Below are 12,652 nucleotides of genomic sequence, written 5' to 3'. Positions count from 1 at the left end.
ATTATATGATGCCTGATAGCCTAGGGTCTTCATTATATGAAATTAACATCATTATTGCAGTTGCTCAGTGTATGCATCATAAGTTATACATTATTAAGTTCTTATAGCCTGAGAATATTTAGTTTAGCTTTATTTCCTGTTCCTTGTTTGGTTGTGGGTTAGAGTAGGACCGAGTATTCGGATGTCTATAAGGTCTAGCGTTATGTATGGCTAGCATACATTAGTACTGCAGGGTTGATGGAAGTTTCATGGGTGAGTTGTACGGAGTCAGTCAGCCAGTTACGAGATATTTAGCCTTCCTCTAGGAGTGAGGATTGAGCAATCACCATGCATATGTATATTGTTAGGGCGTTGTGATGATACTTGAGACAAATATGGGTAGGTGTGGAAGGTAGTATGGGCTCGTACTACTGAAAGCACAGGGCCCATACGCGTAGCAAGGAAGTCATAACCCCTAGGGCTTTATTGGGAATTGGTTCCCTGTTATTATACGGGATGTCTAATATTTTTGTGGTATATTTTCAGCATGGTGGCTACGCGGAGATTTGTGACTGGATCCGGATCAGGATCAGGAGGGACCAGCAGTGCCCGAGACTATCGGTCAGATGAGACCGGATGAGTTGGACGCCAGGATTCGGGAGATCCTGCATGATGAGGTCGCTGCACTGTTCTGGGCACAGTTGCTGGAGATGTTTGGGTCTATCAAGACCGCCATGGTTGAGTACTTTGATGAGCGCTATGCAGCTCTTGCTGAGATGGTTGTCGCTGCAGCCGTAGCAGCCGCTGGTGGTGGGACCAGCTGGGCTTTTCGGTATCAGGACTTCGACAACACGAAGCCCCCGACTTTTGATGGGATTCAGGACCTGGTCATAGCCATGAGGTGGCTATCTGACATGGAGGGATGCTTCTTCACATGCTCATGTCCTGCTGACCAGAAGGTCAGGTGTGCTCTGAACCTGCTGAGGACCGGAGTAAAGGACTGGTGGAGGTTGATGACTGGATCGTATACGGATGATCAACGAGTTGTGGTTACGTGGGATCAGTTCAGGGAGATGTTCCGCACTCACTACATTCTTTGGGTTGAGCGAGAGCGGATGTCACAGGAGTTTTTGGATCTGATACAGGGTACGGAGTCGGTGACGGAGATCACCCGTATGTTCACTGAGAGGGCGATGTTCTGCCCGGAGTTTGCTTCCAAGCAGGCTAAGATGACACGTTATCTAAGCATGCTCAAGACTAACATTCATTAGTTTGTTGCTACTCTGCGTTGTGAGACACTGCTGGAGTTACAGGAGGCCGCTAGGCGGCGGGAGCTGGAGATTAATTTACAGTTATGGGAGCAGAGGCCGGCCCCGGCGCAGTCACAGCCTGTATCGAAGCGGCCCAAGTCTGTGGATTCTAGGTCTGGGGGCCAGCGCGGCCACACTTGTGGCAACTGCAGGAAGGGCCATTCAGGAGTTTGTAGATTAGGTAGTGTGTGCCGCAAATGTAGCAAGGAGGGGCACTTTGCGATGGATTGTCGCCAGCAAGCCCCAGTTTAGGATATGAGGATATGTTATCACTGCGATCAGGTTGGTCATGTGAAGACCAACTGTCAACAGCTCGCAGCCAGGCCAGCGCAGGCTCCAGCACCGGCTACACTAAGGATTACTGACGGGGGTCAGGGTAGATCAAAGCCTCCGAAGGCTCGGGGATACGCCTTCCAGCTTACATCCGAGGAGGCGAGGACATCACTGGATGTGGTTGCTGGTATGTTTCTATCCTTTATCTCATAATTGTATATGTTTTATGCTTATATGTTTGTACCTATGATTAGGTACGTTTTTAGTGAGCTCCTTACCTGCGTTGGTGTTATTTGACTCAGGGGCGAGTCGGTCATTTGTCTCTCAGTCATTCAGTAGGGAGTTCGGCTCGTCAGTAGGAGAGCTAGAGTTTATGTTGCGAGTCTCTATCACCAACGAACACGGGGTTTCCGCTTCTTCAGTCTATCGGATTTGCGTGTTAGAGATCTTCGGGGTATCATTCCCGATAGACTTGATTCCGATTCCCATGGGAGATGTATGTGTGATTGTAGGTATGGATTGGCTTAGCCGCTTTGGTGCCATGATCGACTGCGAAGGTTAGCGAGTTGTAGTTCGAACCCCAAGTGGGGGAGAACTGATTATCTATGGCGAGGGCACCAGGTTGGGTTTCGGTTTTTGCTCAGCTGCCAGGGCTCAATAGTATATTCAGCACGGTTGTGAGGGTTACTTAGCGTATGTGATGGATACGCGGGCCAGGGATCAAGTTTCGGTTTCAGATGTTCCAATTGTCAGAGAGTTTGCTGATGTGTTTTCGAAGGAGTTACCCGGAGTGCCTCCGGAGAGGCATATCGAGTTCAGGATTCACCTAGTGCCAGGTGCGGCCCCTATCGCCAAGGCGTCGTACCGATTGGCACCACCAGAGATGCATGACCTGTCATCATAGCTACATGAACTTATGGGCAAGCAGTTCATTCGTCCGAGCAGTTCTCCGTGGGGATCGCCAATTCTCTTCGTCAGGAAGAAGGATGGTTCACACCGGATGTGAATTGACTATCAGGAGTTGAATAAGTTGACGGTGAAGAACCGTTATCCACTCCCGAGGATAGATGATCTTTTCGATCAGTTGCAGGGGGCATCTTGGTTCTCCAAGATAGATTTGAGGTCCATGTACCATCAGGTCAGGGTACGAGAAGAGGATGTGGAGAAGACCGCGTTCTGGACTCGTTATGGACATTACGAGTTCGTGGTGATGCCGTTTGGGCTCACCAACGCATCGGCAGTATTTATGGACCTGATGAATCGGGTATGCAGACCGATACTCGATCGCTCAGTCATTGTGTTTATAGATGACATCTTGGTTTACTCCAAGACCTGAGAGCAGCATGAAGAGCATCTACATGAGTTGTTGGGAGTTTTAAGGCGAGAATGGATGTATGCCAAGTTCTCGAAGTGCGAGTGTTGGTTACGAGAGGTTCAGTTCCTTGGACATCTCAATAACCAGGAGGGGATTTTGGTCGATCCGGCCAAAATCGAGGCAGTTATGCAGTGGGAGGTTCCAAAATCTCCCTCGGATATCAGGAGCTTCTTAGGATTGGCAGGGTACTACCGGAGATTCATATAGGATTTCTCCAAGATTGCAGTACCCCTCACTCGTCTGATGAGGAAGGGGATGGATTTCTAGTGGGGCCCTAAGCAGCAGACTGCATTCGAGACTCTGCGTCAGCGACTGTGCGAGGCACCGGTTTTGACACTCCCTGAGGGAGTTGATGATTTTATGGTGTTCTGTGATGCATCAATCACCGGATTGGGATCAGTCCTTATGCAAGAGGATGGGTGATAGCGCACGCATCGCGGTAGCTGAAGCCGCATGAGAAAAGATGCCATACTGCATGATCTGGAGTTGGGAGCGGTGGTATTCGCTCTCAAGATTTGAAGACTTTACCTTTATGGGGTATGTTGTACCATATACACGGACCACAAGAGTTTGAGACACATCATGTATCAGCCGAACCTGAACATGAGACAGCACAGGTAGCTGGATGTAGTCAAGGACTACGATTGCGAGATCCTTTACCACCCGGGTAAAGCAAATGTGGTTGCGGACGCCCTGAGCCACAAGTCAGCTGGATCTTTTGTACCAACGACATGTATGAGGATATTTGTGGATTCTCCATTGGTGCGATTGATTAGAGAGGCCCAGGCTAAGGGTGGACGACAGGAGAACTGGAAGTTGGAGAGGATTAGAGGAGAGATTATCAAATTCGTGCAGGATAGTCGGGGATTATTGACCCGATGCGGTCAGGTATGGGTTCCGATGTCTAGTGGGGTTAGACAGATGGTTCTGGAGGAGGCTCATAAGTCTCACTTCTCTATTCACCCGGGGGCCACAAATATGTATCGAGATATGAGTTTGAGCTACTGGTGGTCGTGCATGAAGCGAGAAATCGCTTGGTATGTTGAGAGGTGCTTGACCTGCAGGATGGTCAAGGTCGAGCATTAGAGGCCACATGGCAAGCTGCAGCCTCTAGAGACTCCCATGTGGAAATGGGAACAAATCACGATGGACTTCATTACCAAGTTGCCGAGGACGGCGAAGGGATTTGATGTTATATGGGTCATCGTGGATCGATTGACCAAGAGTGTTCATTTCCTGCCCATTCGGGAGAGCTCATCGCCCGAGAAGCTGGCCGACGTGTATGTTCGCGATATCATTGCTCGTTATGGGGTTCCGGTCTCTATTGTTTCCGACCGTGATGTTAGGTTCACATCCCGCTTATGGAAGAAGTTTCACGAGGAGCTGGGCATGCGGTTGCATTTTAGTACAGCTTATCATCCGCAGACCGACGGCCAGAGTGAGCGGACCATACAGACCCTCGAGGACATGTTGAGGGCATGCGTCATTGACTTCGGTGGGAGTTAGGATTCCCACCTACCTCTTGCAAAGTTCGCCTACAACAAGAACTATCATTCCAGCATTTGTGCTCCACCTTTCGAGCTGTTGTATGGGTGAAAATGTCATACCCCAGTCTGCTGGGGCGAGGTTGGCCACAAGTTGATGGGTCGGACCGAGGTAGTTTTGTAGACTACCAAGAAGATACAGCAGATTAGGCAGCCATTGCAGATTGCTCAGAGTCGGCAGAAGAGTTATGCCGACCGACGCCGATCTGAGTTGGAATTCCAGGTCGGGAACATGGTATTGCTGAAAGTCTCACCCTGGAAGGGTGTGATCCGCTTCAGGAAGAGGGGAAAGTTAGGTCCCCGATACATTGGTCTATTTCGGGTTATTGCCAGGGTTGGAAAAGTGGCATATACACTAGACCTCCCAGAGGAGCTCAGTCAGATTCACAGCTCTTTTCACGTCTCCTAGTTACGGAAGTGCATACTTGATGAGGAGGCGGTAGTCTCATTAGATGACATTCAGGTCGATGAGCGCCTGAATTACGTGGAGAGGCCCATGGCAGTTTTGGAGAGGAAAATGAAGGTCCTAGGGAACAAAGAGGTACCTTTGGTAAAGGTACAATGGGAGTACCGGCGGGGATCTAAGTGGACTTGGGAGCCGGAGGCTGAGATGCGGGAGCATTACCCGGATCTGTTTGCTGCAACGGACTCCGAGGACGATGTCTAGTTTAAGTGGGGGAGACCCAGGTAACAACTTTGAAGTTTAAATTTCACATTTTTAGAACCTACTCAACGATTTGGTTTCCCCAACTCATCGTGTAGAGACGGATATGGCCGCGTGGTTTATGGAACCTACTCGACGAGTTGGAGGACCCCAACTCGACGAGTAGGTGTTGTGCATGAAAACCCTAATTTGTAGGGTTTGCACCCTATTTAAAGGACCTTAAGTCCTTCCTCCCCATCCTCCTTACCACCTTTTCACGTCCAGAAGAAAACCCTAAGCGATCTAACCCATCTTGAGTGTTTGAGAGGCTCAAAGTGTGTTGTTGGTGAATTTCTTGAAGAGATTTGAAGAGCTAGCAGCTTGGAACAAGAAGGGGCTTGTAGATCCAGTATCTACATCATCTTGGCATCCATTTGAAGGTTTCAAGTCATTACCTTGATCATTCTAGTGTTAGATCTCCTCATTCAAGGGTTTAAGGCCATTTCTAGCATATTTGTGGGTCATTTCTGATATTGAGCATGATCTGAAGTTGTAACTCTAGATCTGGACTCCTCTAAGCCCTTATGGTCATAAATTTATCGAGATTATCAAACTTTGTTCCTTCTCTTTGGCTTACACCTCTTCCTTAGCTTAATTTTGGCATCTAAGGCCTTGCATGCACGTAAAGTTTGCAACTTTACGTCGTAACTATGCTTTAGGAAGCTATATCTACAGTTTGGAGCTTTGGGTTGCTTAAAAATGGCTGAAGGAACTCGACGAGTTAGGTAGCCAACTCGACAAGTTAAGACGGATTTTCCCACTTTCTAGATTATGCATGAACTCGGCGAGTTAGCAAGGTGACTCAACGAGTCGATTAGGGTTTTCCCCGACATATTCGACATTGCATGGGCTCGACGAGTTGACTGGAAACTCGCCGAGTCAACTGTGATTTTTCCGATTTCTTTGAATTCTGAAAGAACTCGTCGAGTCTGCAAGCCGCACTCGATGAGTCAGGTCAACATTGACTCTTGACCTTGACCATTACCATGCCTTTGACCAATGGTTGACCAGTTTGACTTTTGAGGGTATTTTGGTAAATTGGGTATTTATGGAAGTGGATCATTGGTGGTTGTAGGTGTTGGTGTTGGTGACCAGTTTGACATTTCAGTTCCGTATTCCGGGTTTATTGCATGTTGATATGATTAGTGACCTGTTAGGTCGGTATCCTAGTATATAGGATGATGCTATGTTAGTGACATGTTAGGTCGATATTATGGTATATAGGATGATTCTATGATTAGTGATCTATTAGATCGGTCTGACTATTGTATATGCTAGCATTTGATATTTATGTGTTGATTGTGCGATTGGGGATGGGTTGAGGCGAAATGCTTTGTGTTGAAGGCCAACTAACCCAGGGCGGACCGATGAGACTGCATACCCGGTAAGGGCGTACTAGTCAGACCGGATGCCCGGCGAGTGGTCCGGATAGGTTGAAGGCCCGTGAGGCGGTCCAGACGTGCCGATGGCTTGGAGAGCGGTCCAGATAGGTTGATGGCCTTGTGAGGCGGTCCAGTCAGGCTGATGGCTCATTATGCATGTTGTTTTTTTACTTACAATGATATGGATATGATTGTATGGCTTTGGTAATTTGGGGCTCACTAAGCTTCGGGCTTACAGTTTTGGATTTTGTTTCATGTACTTCGGATGATCGCTGGAAGGCGAAGGCATGATCGTGCACCTCCTTGCATTTTTATGATTTTGTTTCTAGGATACTCTGATATGAAACTATTTTGAAAACAATTTTTAATAAATAATGGTTTTTGAATGTTTGAAAAAGTTTTAAATTGGCTTGAATTTTATGGATGTTACATATGGCATGTCTGCATGGAATCCCACTCAACTCCCACCTTCTACATGTACATGACATATTTGTCATGTCAACCACATGCTGGTGATGCCAAGGACCATAAACTTCATACTTTCCAGTCAAATTCCATCTAGCCCTATATTGGACTGAAACTTCCCTTTTTCTCTCAATTAGTAACTTTAATGTTGTTGGAGTGAGTGGACCTGGAGCTTTGGACATCACTTTCATCACATTGTAGATCCTCTTCATAAGATATTTCCGGATGAACTCAAGACAACATATAATAGGCTTATCACTGCCATGAATAAGCTTACTGTTGAATACCTTACATATATTATTGAGCAATATATTTGATCATGCTCTACCCGTTTTAAACAAGTATACCATATCAAATAAGTCAAATACATTGAGCACTAGTAAAGCAAAACCTAAAGTACGGAATGTAACTTGAAAAGTGGCTTCTGCCCCAATGGTGAGGGGGGATTCTCTTCAACCACTCAAAAGCATCCTTATAAAACCGGCTAAGTTTATTCATGTATTTTTCAAATTCTGGTACTTTGTATGTTGTTGTACACTACCATAAGTGATCTTTATACTTTTTTGTTTTCCATTTTTCCTCATATTGTCTAAAATATGCCTTCGACATACCAGATGCTCAACTTATGGGTATACTTGTACAATAGCAAGTAAGAGTCCCTATAAAGTTAGAATTAGAATACATGAAAGTAAAGTTAGAATGAACAAATGGTTAACAAATGAACAATTAGTTATACAAAAAGAAGAAAATAATACCTTTTTCAATCACTCATGAAAGTAAATTCAGAATTAGAATACAACTCTAAGTCATCTTCTAAGCATTCTAGAATCCATTTCCAGCTACTCAAATTTTTAGTCTCAACAATAGCATATGCAATTGGGTATATGTTACTATTTGAATCCAATCCAACTGTAGTGAGTACTTGGCCTAGAAATGGTCCTTTCATAAAAGCACCATCTAGTCCAAGAATATATCTTAACCTTGCTTTAAACCCTTTCTTCAATGCCCCTAAGCAAACATACACCCTCTTAAACTGCTTTGTTTCTCTAGCACTGTTAGGCTCATTAACAACCTCAAGCTTTACAGTTGTATCCACATTAGTTGCTTGTAGTTCTAGAAGATAATCTCTTAATACCTTTTATTACTTTGTGTAGTCACCAGTAACCTTCTTTGTAGTTGTTTCTTTTTCCATTTGTACTTTGTGTATGGACATACCAACTTGAAGCCTCTTATGAAGTTGGTCATGAATGCTTCGAATGGGTACTGTAGGGTTAAACTCAGCCACGTCTAAGATTTCCATGGATATATAGTTCGCGGTGCAAGGCCTAATTTTTCTAGTTTGAACACAAGTATGTTTGTCAAGTAAAGTTTTCACATACCAATATTCACTATCTTTCGACCTTGAAGTTTACATTAACCAAGAGCAATTCACTTTATTACTCTTACCTACCCCATTTGCATTTACATCAGGTACATTACCTTTAAACACAACCTTAAGCCTCATTTTGTTGTTTTTCTTGAAAGCAATATTCCTTCTAGTTTTAATTGCACGTTTGTTGACTATGTTCAGAATATGTTCACACCTCAAGTATTGTGGACAAGAAGTTATTGATGAAGATATGTTGGAGAAAACTTACTCCACATTTCATGCAACAAACATTACCTTGATGCAACAATATCGGATGCAAAAGTTCACAAGATATTCTGAACTAAAAGCATGCCTGCTTGTTGCAGAGCAAAACAATGAGTTCTTGATGAAAAACCATGAATCTCGTCTAATGAGATCAGTAGCACTTCCTAAAGCAAATTCTACAAATATTGATGGTCATCGAAACAATACACATGGATGAGGGTGTGGTCGTGGTCGAGAAAGAGGTCGTGGATATTTTAATTGAAACCAAAGCCATAATCAGAAACATAATTGTGGTCGTAGACAAGGTAATAGTCGTGGTCATGACCAAAAAATGAATAATTACCAATCTTCACAAAGAATCAATGTCCATACACAAGACAAGGACAAAGTGGAAAGGCATGATGTTGGGACATCACAAAAATCTGATGGTTCATGTTATTATGTGGTAGCACAGGCTAATGGTCAAGGACATTTCGCACACCTGCACATCTTTGTCAACTTTATCAAGAGTCCATTAAAGGAAAAGGAAAATAAGGAAACCTCATTGATAATGTTGAATTCACTCCTCTAACTTTTCCTAATTTCTTTAATGACATGGAAAACATAAACTAAAAATTCCTATTATTGATCAAGTAAAATTGTTTTTCCTTCATTTGCTTTTCATGTAATGTCTTTCCTATAATAAATGAACTTTCTTTATGGTAATCATTATGATTATGTTTATTCACTTATTATTTCTATCATATGTGAAGTTTAAATATGAGTATGAATACTATTATAAAATCAAACAATTTTTTTTCAAAATTAGTACCAACAAAAACATTCATATATAAAATATCGGGTCCTGCAAACTTGATAGAGGGAACTAAGCCCATTTTATATTACTAAATGATACAAGCGTTTGTATTGTAAATGTCTTATTTTCTACAAAGTCTAATAGAGACTTACTAAGTTTCAATGACATTTATTTCAAAGGATATGACACAAAAAATGTGATCATGGAAAAAAAGAAATATATGTATATTATAGACAAAAACCATGTGCTTGAAAAATTACCAACACTTGATTCTGGTCTGCATTATACATATATACATATGATTGAATCAAACATGGTAATCAAAGGAAAACATTGTGATCCTAGGACATTCAGTTTATTTCATGATAGGTTGGGCCTCCCAGGATTAACAGTGATGCAAAGGATAACTAAGAATACGCATGGCAACCCATTAAAGGACCAAAAGTTCCCTCAATACAATAGCATAATACCATGTACATCTTGTTCCCTTGGTAAGTTAATTATAAAACATACTCTAATGAAAGTTGATAGGAAGTCACCTAAATTTCTAGAAAGAATTCAAGGTGATATATGTGGACCAATTCAGCCACCATATAGACCATTTAGATACTTTATGGTCTTAATAGATGCATCTAGAAAATGGTCTCATGTTTGCCTATTATCAACTTGTAATATGGTATTTGCAAAGTTTCATGCTCAAAATATTAAATTAAGGGCACATTTCCCTAATTATACTATCAAAAGAGTGAGACTTGATAATATTGATGAATTTACTTCACAAGCATTTAATGACTATTTTATGTCTATAGGAATTGTTGTTGAACATCCAGTTGCTCATGTACACACACAAAATGGTTTAGCTGAATCATTGATTAAACGTCTCCAGCTAATAGCTAGACCATTGATAATGAGGACCAAACTTCATGTTTCTGTTTGGGTCCATGCAATCTTACATGTTGGATCATTGATACACATGAGACTAAGTTCATATCATGTATATTCTCCCTTACAACTTCTTTTTTGTCAAGTGCCAAATATATCCCATCTGAGAATTTTTGGTTGTGCAGTATATGTCCCTATTGCACCACCACAACGGACAAAATGGGGTCCTCAAAGAAGGTTGGGAATATATGTTGGTTATGAGTAGGTCTCTATTATAAGATATCTTGAACCATTAGCAGGTGATGTTTTTACAGCATGCCTAGCTGATTACCAATTTGATGAGGTAAATTTCCCATCATTAGGGGGTGAAAATAACGTTCTAGAAAATGATGTCTCATGGCATGAGCCTTCTTTATCATATCTTGACCCTCGCATAAAACAATGTGAAATGGAAGTTCAAAAGATAATGCATTTCCAAGAAATGGAAAATCAGTAACCTAAAGCATTAACTGACACAAAAAGGTGACTAAATCATATATACCAGTTGTCAATGTTCCAGCTCGAATTGAAATTCCACATGGATAATATGATGAGAAAGTCACTCAAGAGTATAAAACACGCCTGAAGTGTGGAAGGCCATTTGGTTCTAAGGATAATAACCCATGAAAAAAAGAGGAGTAGAAAATGCACTAGATCATGAGGAAATTGTTATTGGAGAAACATGAATTATCAAAATACCCCTAATAAAGGAGGATGTTGCACTAAATTATGGTCAAACGAATAGAATATGTGACCAAAATGAAACTGATAATATAAGTGCAATATTTTCTTATTCACTTACATGTGATATAATGAATGATGATCCTGAACCACAATATGTCATTGAATGTGAAAAAATAAAAGATTGGGCTAAGTAGAAGGAGGCTATGCAAGTTGAATTAAATTCTCTTAGCAAGAGAAAGGTTTTTGGAACCATTATCCTTACACCTGGAGTTATGAAACCATTAGGGTATAGATGGATCTTCGTTCGAAAAAGAAGTGAGAAAGATGAAATTATAAGATACAAGGTCATGCTTCTTTCTCAAGGTTTCTCTCAAAGACCTGGAATTGATTATAAGGAAACTTATTCACCAGTAATTGTGACAACCCGATATTTCAAATCAATGTAATGACCTAAGTCAAGTATTGTAATCCATTTTTGAATTAATAAATAAATAAAAATAGCGTCAGAAATGAAATGTTCAAAAGTCTCAATTGGGATACATAAAATGATAGACATCGTGTCAAGGTTTTCACAAATATAAAGAACACTCAAATCCGAGTTATAACGAAGAAGTTATGACCAATCAAAGATCCCCGTCAAAACCGGTAAAACATTGTTAAGTGTGAAAAATGGAATTTCAATAAATTACTTTTTAGCCTTAGGAATTTAAATGAAAGTCTTAGATTAGGTTAAACCATGAACGTGCATAAAAAGAACGTCCAAATCTGACTTCGTATGAGGAAGTTATGATTTTTCTAAGTTTCGGAATAGCAATAGACAGCTAAAAACTTGAAATAAAGATCGAGCGATATTTAGCCGACACCACCTAAACTAAAATTGAAGGTCTCGACAATAGTAGTACAACGGTAAAAAGACAGACGAAAACGGACATCGGATGAAGAAATTATGAATTTTAACGGATTTTTCCTGTCCCGGCCTATTAAAAATATATAATAAAAAATAAAATCAAAATTTGCCAACGAAGTCTAAATGAAAGTTGTAGATTATATTCTCACCTACGCGTGGATATAAAGAACGTAAAAAACGTAGCTCGTATGCGAAAGTTTTGCATTTTAGAAGATCGGGGCACTCAAACCGAGCGGGAGTACGCTATGGCGTACGAGGGTATGCCCAGCGTACTCATTACAGGGCCTCAGATCGTCCACGTCTCCCCTATACCCCTCTACCCCCGTCCCATCCGAAGAGCGGCGTCCGATGAAGGCGTCATGCATGACGTGCGCACCGCGTACGCAAGTACGTCTGTAAAAACTCTTATCTAACTCTAGTAAAGTTTCATATTTATAGGAACAGTGAAAGCATACAAAAAATACTAAGGCATTGACACTTAAGCTTCGTACGAAATACACCTTAGTAAATAAACTTAACAAACATACGAAGGGTATAAAAGACTTCGACATATTACAACTAAATTCGACCCTTACATTATGCATCAATCAAATTACACAGAAAGAGTCTTGAAACATTTCAATATGGACATTGCCAATCCTTTAAGCACTCTAATGGATGTTACAACATTAAATATTGAC

This window comes from Lactuca virosa, chromosome 7 (genome assembly GCF_052849685.1).
Source record: "Lactuca virosa cultivar CGN04683 chromosome 7, Lactuca_virosa_CGN04683_v6, whole genome shotgun sequence".
Classification (NCBI taxonomy): Eukaryota; Viridiplantae; Streptophyta; class Magnoliopsida; order Asterales; family Asteraceae; genus Lactuca; species Lactuca virosa.
This window is presented reverse-complemented; position numbering follows the sequence as displayed.